The following is an 11,612-nucleotide window of genomic DNA, read 5'->3' on the forward strand; positions in this document are numbered from 1 at the left end:
TACAGCATTTCGGATTTAACAAAGATAAACCGGTTCAGCTATATTCACAAGGTTTATTTGAATATGAACAGTGGAATGACAATTTCCAAGTATTTCAGCGATTTGGATACAGAATCCGGCCGTGCGGTCGTAAAAGATCTGAACTTTACAGGTGTTGGTATGGGTGACTACCTGAAAGATAAATACGGCCTTTGGTTCAACTTTAGAGGTTCAGACGACAATTCGGAGCATGGCTCGGGTAGACCTCTGGGTGGCGGCGGTGATCTGATATATCTATACAAATGAAACGGGAAGTGGAAACTGTTGGGCCGCTGTATTTTCAATAATGGATGCCCAATTAACGGTGGAAGACGGTAATTTTAAAAAGTCTGGTTTATTAAGAAACCATGTATAAATTACCACACTGCGCTTTAATTGTCGGAAAGTCCGGCAGCGGAAAACTCAGTGGGTACCTGATCTTTTGGAACGGGAGTACAGGTTTGCATTTGAAGCAATCGTGATCATATGTCCGACGTTGTTTAAGAATAAAACGTATTTGGATCGGCTGTCACGGTGGATTTATACAGATGAAAATGTACACCCGTGCGATTTAGATCAAAAGAAACTCAAATTGAACGAAACCGTCGACTTGTACCAAAAAGCGTTTGACGGCATAAATACGCTGTTCATCATAAGACGATTGCAGTTCTTATCAGGATATCAAATATCGGAAGAAGACAGGCAACACCTGTATGCTGAGCAAAAAGGCCGACAGACAGTGGTCGGCATTACTTGCACAGTTGTTGGCCATTGACTGAGAAATATAATTCGGTGCTGAAAGATTACAGAGAGAATGTCGCCTGGACTGCGCTGTTCCATTGTAAAGATCGAAATTCGTTTGAACAGGTGTTTGCATGAAAAGGACATAGTGCCAGATTGTGAAAGGGAATTGATTGAAACACATTTACGCGACTTTAAATTTTAGCAAGTTGGTGTTACATACTGAGCCTCCCGTAGATTTTTGTGTTTATAAAAAATGAAAAATTTGTTTATCTAATACCCAAAATTTAAGATGGAAACAAAAATTTGTAACCAAATTGTTTAAAACTAAAGAAAACAGTGAAATAATTGTATACAACGCAACGATTCATCAAAAATGTCTAAAATGCGTTTTAAATGTCAGCATGGATGAGAAAAATACCGATGTAAACTTTGTAATCTCGGAGGAATTTGCGGCCACGGCCGACGAAAATACGAATGCAAAATTTGTGACGCAATGGTTACGCAATTGTAGAAATATGATAAAGACAATAATTGTTATTGTAAATGTAATATGATTGACGAGTCAACAGATTTATGAGCTGTTATTATTTGCTTTAAATTGCTTGAACTAGGCTAATTCAGCTTTGTTCGAGCAATTTTTTTATTTTGTTTAATTACATAATAGCTATGCTAGAATATATTCAAGTAGTTAGTCAGCTACATTTCGCCCTAAATTTAACTTATTCTCAGACGACACACAAAACACACTTGGAACAAGAGATTGACTTTAGGGCATCGCTCTTCGTGCCGCTAATTAGCTGTTTCAGCAACTTTGCCGAAACAGGTATTGTTTTTCTGATAATTTTTCTTCTTCAACTCAATTCCTTCCACCAGTCGACTTTGGCAGTTTACTAAATTTGATCGACTTCAAACTTGGCAGACCTTTGAACCATTATCCAAGGACGGTCCCAGAAGAAATTCACAGTGATAACTTCAGTAGTTTATTTATTATTGATTTTTTAAGAATTAATTTTAATAAACTACTGATAACTTCAGTAGTTTATTTATTATTGATTTTTTAAGAATTAATTTTTCCCCATAGACTTTGTACACAGATTGCACACAGTTTTCGAACTGTCCTATATCAGGCTATGAGGGCACTATTGCAGAATTATGGTTACACGCACACCTGCCTGGGCTTTCAATTTTCAACAAACTGTCCCATATTGAACCATGGATAGCGTTGTTGCATAACATAGAGTTTGTACACACATTGTCCGGCATAATGCGTGAGCAGTCCTCAACTTTGACCGAGAATTACTACCAGAACGAAAAAGCAATCAGACTAAATTTCCCTTCCGTTCGATCGCAAATATACCCAAGTGTGCAAATATTAAATAATATTTCATAAGTTTTTTCTAGTTTAGACAAAAATCACGTGACATGAAATTAAAGGAGCAGTTTTCCTACACACGTGTTTCTAGCCCATTGACTTTGTACACGTTTTCGAGCCACAAATTTTGTAACTTAGCCAATAAAGACCCTGATGCAAAATTTATTGCAAAGGGATGACGTCATGATGACTTCATCAACTTATTTTTGAATACTCAATTTTTCCCCATAGGTTTTGTACACGTTTTTCTACTTAACACAAGTGAAAAAGTAGTCTTTTACTTCGGCGCAAGATTACTTTCAGAAAGAAGGAGAAATCAGGTACTTTACGCTCTGTTATTTTATTTGAAATATGTTTAAGAGTCCGAATATGATGTAATATTTCATAAAAATTGTTAAAAATTTAAGTGCAAATCACGTGACACGAACTTAAAGGAGCAGTGTTTCTCCCAATGAGGTTTTTTGCCCATTAACTTTGTACACGTTTTCAAGGCACAATTTGAACTCTTTCGGATGTTTGATCGTTTTCAAAGTGAGAGCCAACAAAAACCTTGATACGGAAATTATTGTAAATAAATGACGTCACCATGACGTCATCATGTGATTTACTCTTGTTTTTTCAATATTTATTTCAGCCACTTGACTTTGTACACGTTTTCAAGCCAGCATTTTGGTTAGTTTCAGAGCTTTGATCAACTTCAAAGTTACAGCCAGCAAAGACCCTTATACAAAGACACGTCCAAATTTATGACGTCTTGATGACGTCATCATGTGATTTATTATTAATTTTTAAATATTAATTTCAGCCCCTTGACATTGTACTCGTTTTCGAGGCACTATTTTCGTACCTCAGTAATCGTTGATCATCGTCAAACTTACAGCAAGCACTAACTATACAACAAAGATAATTCTAAAATATTTACGTCATGATGGTGTCATCAGGTAATGTATTATTAAATTTGGAATACTTAAATATTCCTTTAAATGTATACAAACCCATATAAAATCAACCGTGCCCTCCGCAACATTCTGTTTGCAGCACGTGCCAGGATAAAATGTGGTCTTGATTTCGTCCTTTTTACTCTCTCATAGTTTCTTTATGCCAGTTGTTTTCATCACATTTGCTTATTTTGTTGGTAAAACAGTCCCGAAACAGCTCTGTGTTTGTACTTGTTTACAAACACTTCTCCCTAGTCTTTTTTATTTTAGTTTCTCAATCATAAGTTTCTCATAGCCTAAATTGGCCATAAAAATGGGGGCACGCTTGCCCAAAAAATTGCCACGCTTGGCATCCTGTGGGCCCAAAAAAAATGGCGCACTCGCCAACCAGAACTAGCCCCATTGGAACAAATGGGCGGTAGTCACAGTGTTTTCCATTTATTTCCTTGACTAGAAGTTCTTATTACGTGGTTAAGTCACTTATCATAATGAATTACAGAAAGTACGCTGATTGTTTCCACCGTTGGCAAATACAGTCAAAATTGGAGGCCCCGCTAGAACTAGCGGGTGCTTGGCGTAGTGTTGTAAAGACTGAACGCGAATTTGTTACATTAACACTTCAAGGGCAAATTCTAATTCTTCATATGAACTATTTGTATATTTAATTTAAATTGAGGCACTGTTGCCCGTCGCTCCCAGACAATTCCTGCCAAATGCGCAGCGTGTGCCCCACTGGGACGACCGGCAGCATGCCCTCCCAAACCTGAAAAACTGGATAACACTGAAAAGACTGAACTGTCATCAAATTGGCAAGGAATTGTGTCATGTACAGCTATGAAACTCTAAACAAAAGCGGCATTAACACAGTCGCAACCTGAAATGTGCATTTCCGGACCGGACAAATGAATACCGTTGTAACGGATCAGCCCGAATTCAGACTGCAGCGTTTTTCCCCCTTGTAAAAATAAGAACACTTGCATCTACAGTAGACTCCATGTACATTTTTCCCAGCAGTAGATTAGGAGCCTTTAACTTTTGACCCTGTAATGTCAAGCCTCCTAATTGATTTAAGAGCATTCCTACTCAAGGACCCTCTTTTATTGCTTTGGCCTTCTTACCACATTCCTCTGGCAGACTTCTGGTCTAGGATTTATTACTTTATAATTAGATTTTAGTTAGATTTACCCTTGTAAAATAGTTTAAAATACAAGTTCCTTTCTCAAAAGTTAGTACCTGTTCTCAACATTGTTCCTTTTTATACAACACTACTAAATTGGTGACCCTGACGTGATCTGAACATGCCACTCGAGGAACGCGCCCACTTATTGACACGGCGCCTCTTCGTTTCAATTTAGGACTGATCGGTGGTACCAAAGTAACAGCCGCGTGGCAATATATCAGACAAGACTAGCTTGGACACCGGCAAGGTATCATCGATACATTCTAGCATAAATAGCTGAACACGCTGGCACATACAGAAAAATCCGTGTCGACTAGATAGTTTGTTCCTACGTGAACAATTAACATTGCCGGTTGAGGCCACAGAGTAGACAGCTGAATTCGAAGTTTTGCAATATCAGCAAATTTAGCTCCACCGAGGCTATTCCAGTAATAATAATGGAGTCACCGATTATCCACACGTCCTTTGTAAAATTTAAGCAAAATGTGACAACTGCGTGAAAACTAATTTGTTATTGATGACGGTTGATGTACCCAATTAAACATCGGGCCAATGACATTGGATTGTGGCGCGAATATAGAGTTGGACAGCATCCGAACGCCAGCGACCCATTGCTTTAATTTGGTCGATTGGGATGCCCAGTGCTGCAGCAGTTGATGCAGTCCCCAATGCGGAAAGAATGTGCTCGAAACAGGCATTCCTCCAAACCCAAGAACAACAGCACCTTTTTCAGGATTACATTAAACTGATACTGTGTAAGGGGCTTACCCCCAAAACGGCAGAAGAAACTACCGGGTATGCTCGGCCGGATGCGCTTATTGTCTTCACTGGGCAAATACTGCCGTCTATTGCACGTCCTAAACTGACAACCTGCGGATAACCCAACTGGTTGGTTTTCGGGTGCCTGAAGGAATTAAAACCGACACATGAGCTTGCCCAAGAGTCTGAACTTTCACATCAGAGAAAAGAAGGAACGATTTTTGTATTTTTTTTAAATTGCCGCAAATTCGCCAAACCGCAAAAACCCAAAAAAGGCGGCCAACATAACCGCTCGGAACAGGACAACTTGGTAGTAATCGTTACAAACTTGAGGAAGTGCGTGCATAATCCGGGCTAACACCGTTTGTCACTACCAGCCTTATCTCTACCCATCAATAATTTCTTAACCAGAAAATCATGGGTTGGGTCCGGCCAGCCTCGAATCTTGTGATAATAACCCACACCCGCAACATACGTGGCAACTGTTGATGCTGCTAAACCTTGCAAGGACAGCCATGCAATGAATTGACAAATATCATTAGGCAATGCGGGACAATCGTCTGCAAAATCGCAATGTGTGAACCCACCAACCAAATCGATAAGTTTTGTGAGTGTTTGAAGTTGAAGCAGTCATCAATAGGCGGCGCATTTCACCTTCTAACAGGCCTCTAGGATGTCTGGAAATGGAGTCATATTGTTCTCGGCCTGAGGGGCGAGGGCACGGAAACTGGCCACCTGATAATGGGAAAGGGAATCAGCTATGTCATTTTGAATTCCTGGAATGTTGACGGCCTTAAATGTGACATTATATTGCGGACACTTGCAAACAAACAGGCGCACCAACTGCATGTTCATATCACAATGTGAGGATTGCTTGTTGATGATATTAACCACAGCCTCATTATTTGACCGAAAACGCACCTTGCGATTAGCTAACTTAGGAGCCCAACAATACACAGTGTAATGTCCTGTGCTTCAAAATAACCTCTAGACAGAATAGAATGAAAAACACAGGCACACAGCTTGCTGCTTGGCGCATGAGGTGCCATGTTGGAAGAGCCCAGCATTAACAAAGAACGTACAGTTGGTGATGTCAACACATATGTAATAATGCAATGCACAGCTGTGTGATTCAACTACATGATGGCTTTGACATGATTGAAGGATTTAACTAGAGTGATTGGCTGTTGAAACATTAAAACTAATAATGGATATAACACTTCTTTTCTTTAGAGAGTCTGACTTCGTAACGTTTTAAACCATCTGGGCTAAGCAAAACAATATTTAAGTTTTATGCAAAAGTTCTTTACATTCACTTATTTTCCAAATAATGTCCTTTTTTGTTTGTTCCACACAAAATACTTTTCTTCTTTTTTTTCTCTTATAAATGTGCAGACAGAACTGAATAAAATTATGAAGAACAAAAGTGAAAGTATTTGGTTTCTTCTGTGTTCTTTCTAGAAGTAATTTCTCTCTCTCTCTCTTTTTTAGGGAAATCTCAAAACTGAAGTGTTCTCAGTTTCTCTTTTTTTCTTTTTACTTTTAAGTTTATTCAACATAGGCTTTTAGGTAGTCTGGTCGTTGGCGGTTTCTCCTTGGCCTATTGGGTGTCCCCTGCGCTGTCGGTGTCACATCTGGCGCTGTGGAGACAGATCCTGGTTCTAGGTTTGAAGGTAGATCTGGGTGTCTAGGTGCGGTCTCTTCTGGTTCAGGTTCAGTGTTGAATTGGAGTAGAGTGCTTTCTCTCCAGGTGTCCTCAGGCTCTGTGTCGTCTCGGTGAAAAGTGGCATCATCCTTGTCGCTTACAGCATTGTTGACCAGTTTGAAGTGGCTGGCATCGCGATAGACCTCTCTCCCATCCGTTGCTCTTCTGGCTGCAATGGATAAGTTGTCAATACGGTATATGATATAGAATGCTGGTTCATACGCTGTACTCCATTTGCTCTTCGTCTGTTTGAGAAGTGCGTAGTCTCCCACGACAAACTTGTGTTGTTTTGTGTTCTGGTTTTCAGCGTTATGTTTCAATCTCTGCTTGTACTGTCTGTCATTCTCGTCGATGATGTTGTCTCTGATGCTCTGAGTGTGTGCTCTGGACTGGTGATCAAGTTTTGTTCTTACTGGCCTGTTCATCAGGGCTTCATACGGTGTGATGTTAGTTGCTGGGTGTGGGGTTGAACGGTATCCGGTGAGCATGCATTTCCTGAATAGTGATGTTTCTGTTCTGCTTCTGGAGATGGGCGATCTGCTCAGTTTTGTTCAGCAACTTCATGAAACTTTAAGCTTCTCCGTTGGCTCTGGCATGGTCTGGTGTGACCTTGTGGTGACAGAATCCTTCTTGCTTGGCAAATTCTGTGAACTCTTTGGAACTGAAGGGGGGCCCATTGTCACTTTCTAGTCGTCTTGGTGTTCCATGTGTGGCAAATATCTCTTTCAGTTTCTCCACCGTTGGCTTGAATGCTGTTGAGTGGGTGGTCTTGACTTCTGGATATCTAGTGTGTTTGTCTACAGCAACTAGATTGTAGTGACCATCTGGGTATGGTCCTCCGAAGTCTACAGAAATGACATCCCATGGCTTTTCTGGTATGGGTGTCATCTTAATTGGCTGCTTCTTGTGGTCTTTTGTAGTGACTTGGCATTAATAACACTGACCGATTATCTGCTCCACCATACTGTTTATCATCGGAAACCAGTACTTCTCACGGAGCATTTGCTTGGTCTTCGTCATCCCAAGGTGACCCAAGTTATGCGCTGCCTTAATGACTCTGCGCTGCAGGCCATCTGGTATGGCGATACGATCAAGTTGGAATATCAGACCCAGTGCTTCATACAGCTCATGTCGAATTGAATAGAATGGTGCAATGTCTGGGTCTTTTCTGTGGCTTTCCCAGTCTTCATCATGTATTCTCTGGCAAAGTTTCTTGAGCTGTTTGTCACGTTTGGTCTCTTCTCTGATGCGTTCAATAACAACTGCGTGGTCAGCTTCTACAACTTGTTTTATCACCTTCTCGGTGCTGTCTGTTCCAGACTCAGGCAAGGAGTGTCTAGAAAGGAAGTCTAGCGGGTCTGCTTCGTCTTTGCCTGGTTCATAGACAAGTTCATAGTCAACCTCTTGCATGTTCATCGCCCATTTCTCAATTCTTGGTGGTAGCTTGGCTGTTGTCTTGTTGAACATGGGAATCAGGGGTTTGTGAGCAGTGATGATTCGGAATTTGGGTGCACCTTGAAGATAGATGCAAAATCTGTTTTTGGCCCATTGGACAGCAAGAGCATCTTCTCTGTCTGGCTGTATCTCTTTTCTGCATCTGTCATGGTGCGGCTAATGTAGTGTACTGGCTGGAGTCCTTTGGAGGTCTCTTGGAACAGTCCAGCTGATAGGCCTTCATGATAGCTTGCTTCAGCTTGCACTGTGATCGGCAGTTTAGGATTGAAGTAGGCCATGGTGTTCTCATTGGTGATGCTGTCTTTTAGTTTCTCAAACGCTGCATTTTCTTCTGGTCCCCATTTGAACTTTTTATCTTTGTGTGTTAGCTCTCTCAGGGGTGCCGTGAGTGATGAATGTCTAGGGATGAATTTGGAAAGATATCCAATCATTCCCAGGAAACTTCTCACGACTTCTTTGGACTCTGGCGGTTTGCTCTCTTTGACTGCTCGGACTTTGTCTGGTGTTGGCTTGAGACCATCCTTTGTGAATTTGTAGCCATAGAACTCAATCTCATCAACTCCGAACTGGCATTTGTCAGGGTTGAAAGTGATGCCAAAGTCGGCTGCTCTCTGCAACACTGCTTGTAGTGTCTCGTTATGCTCTTCAATGTTTCGCCCTCCTAGGAGGATGTCATCTCGCTGATTGAGGCACTTTGGTATGTCTCCAAAGATTTTGAAGATTGTCTCATCGAAGAGGTCTTGGGATGATTTGGCTCCGAAGATCAATTGTCTTGGGCGTAGATTGCCCCATGGCGTGCTGAAGGTTGCAACTCCTCTCGAGTGTGGGTCAAGCAGGAGTTGGTGATAGCCCTGTTTCATGTCAAGCTTAGAGAAGACTTTACAGTCGTGAAACTTGTACATGAAATCTTCAACCACTGGCCCTTGTGTGATCCTGTTCCTTTCCATGAATTTGTTTGGAACGCGTAGATCAAAACTGGCTCTAATCATATGTGGTTCGAGCTCATCTATCGGTCTCTGTGCAAACTTTGGCTTTGGTTGCACAACAAGTGGTGAACACCATGTTACTGGCTCGCCCTGAGGAATTTCCTCAAGGATTCCTTCCTTGATGCATTGATCTAGCCATTCTCTCAGTGGTTTCTGGAGGTAATATGCTACTGGTCTCGGCTTTTGGGCTATGGGTGCTGCTTCTAGTTTCATATTGACTTTGGCAAAAATATCTCTGCCATTTTTGATGTCTCGGATCAACGCAATACCCTGAAATACGTCATTGTATTTCTCAATGATAGCTTTTATCTGCTGTTGTGCCGTAGCTGCATTGCTGACTGTCTTAACAGTCTGAGTGCTCTCTGGAATTCTGAGGTCATTTGTTTCTGCAAGGGAGCCATCTGGCTGGATTTTCATCATCCCCAACTCAATCAGAGTTTTCTTACTTATGAGTGGGGGTGAATTGATTCGGCCTTTGACAACAACAAACTTTGTTGTCGCTCCCTGTGATTTGTTTCTGACTACCGTTTGGAACTCCCCTTTCACAGGTAAGTTGCTTTGGAAAGTGTGGAGCTTAATTTGGCTTGCCTTAAGTGTATGTGGATTGCACGATCTGTGCTGTAGCGCTTTGTGCTGGTGTTCATCCATGATATTTACTTCTGCTCCACTATCAGGCCCCATGTGCACATTGACATTGTCAATGAGACAGAGACTGTACCATCACCTGAATTACTTTCTGTAATTCTTCGCACTTGCTTCAGGTGTTTGCTTGGTCAAAGAATTCATCATCTGAGGAAGTTTGGTCATCTTCCATGCTTGTCTTTTTTACGCGATTCTGACGGTGTGTGGGCTTAGCATGTTTCTTGGGAGTGGGCTGACTGGGCATGGCTTTGGTTTGTTCATGTGTGTAATCAGCTCGGCAAACAGAGGAAAAATGATTCCACGTCTGGCATTTGTTACACTTCTTGCCATAGGCGGGGCAATTTTTACCTTGTGGGTGGGTGCCAGTCAGTCCACAGTAGGCACATGGTTGTGGTCTATGGGATTTTGGCTTTCCATAGTATCCACTGCCTGTTTTCTTCTTGTGGGATGGATGAAATCCCACTTTGGCCACACTGCTTGCTTCATCAGAGGGCCTCATGCTGCTTATCTGCAAGGATGTATCCTCTATCTGTGCTGCCTTGGTCAACATTTGTGTAAGTGACCACTTCTTGTTTATGGCTTTCTGGATGAGGGTTTTGCTAGTGATAGTTTGGATGAGGTGCTCGAGAATTCTGTCATCGCGAGTTTCTCCAAACTCACAATCATTGGCCTTTTTCTCTCAGCCGAGCTGCATACGTGGGTTGCATCTTTAGGAACAGGTATCTGGCATGATGTTTATTTTTCTTAGGAGTGAAGTAGTTGTTGAGTTTTGTCTTCAGTTTGTCATAAACATCATCCACATCTGTTGGATCAGGGAGGCTCTTCTCTAATCTGGCGATTTCTTTGCCACCATAAATTATCAGGGCATCTTTCTTGTCTGTAGAGCTAGCGATTTTAAAGTACCGAAATTCTCTCTCTATGCCCTCTAGCCATTCTTCCCAAGCTTTCCCTGTTGATATTTGGTCATCAGGGTGACTGAATGGTTGGCTCTTTAAGTTTCTAGTTTCAGTTACAACGGTTATTGGTACTGGTTGCTCTTTCGATCTTGTGGCCATATTGCCAGCGGTTCATGCACCGTCAATACTACACTGCAACGTTACAGAAAGTGCAATATGCGTAACAGCTTTAGCTCGATTTTCTTCTTCAATTGCTACTTATAGGGTATTCAGTTGCTTACCCTGACATTCTAGGCTTCTCCTCGTCGCCAATGTAATGTCCTGTGCTTCAAAATAACCTCTAGACAGAATAGAATGAAAAAACACAGACACACAGCTTGCTGCTTTGGTGCATGAGGTGCCATGTTGGAAGAGCCCAGCATTAATAAAGAACGTACAGTTGGTGATGTCAATACATATGTAATAATGCAAAGCACAGCTGTGTGGTTCAACTACATGATGGCTTTGACATGATTGAAGGATTTAACTGGAGTGATTGGCTGCTGAAACATTAAAACTAATAATGGATATTACACACAGCAGTCACCAAAGGATAGAATTCGCAGTATGCTATGGATGGCGAAAGTGCGACCAGCTTGGGAGTCCACCTCCCTTGAAACCATTGACCGGTAAAGTAGCCGCCAAAACGAACGCTGGCAGAAGCATCGGTAAATAACTCTAATGTGTCGTTATCAAGCCAACCCTGATCACGGAATGATGAAACCCCATTGGAATGATACAGAAAGTCCAACCATATTAACAAGTCCTTTTTTGCGCCCGTTGTCATGCGTATTTTATGATGTGGCTTTGCCGGCTTTCGTGATAAACCAATTAAACGCCTGGTGAATCCCGGCCTTGGGCGACAGCGCGACATACAA

The 11,612-nt window shown here is 41.7% G+C and overlaps 1 long non-coding RNA gene across 1 annotated transcript; it reads right to left on the minus strand.

Moving 5' to 3' along the window:
• Window positions 1-6,034: 6,034 nt before the first annotated feature.
• Window positions 6,035-11,108, minus strand: LOC147795332 (uncharacterized). The gene is made up of 2 exons (XR_015423991.1): window positions 10,977-11,108; window positions 6,035-6,885 (listed from the first exon to the last, which is right to left on the minus strand). It is a non-coding gene; the product is annotated as an uncharacterized LOC147795332 (long non-coding RNA).
• Window positions 11,109-11,612: the final 504 nt, after the last annotated feature.

The sequence above is a fragment of the Acanthaster planci genome, unplaced genomic scaffold, assembly GCF_054643075.1.
Source record: "Acanthaster planci isolate LZ-2023a unplaced genomic scaffold, COTS_SCS Contig68, whole genome shotgun sequence".
Taxonomy (NCBI): domain Eukaryota; kingdom Metazoa; phylum Echinodermata; class Asteroidea; order Valvatida; family Acanthasteridae; genus Acanthaster; species Acanthaster planci.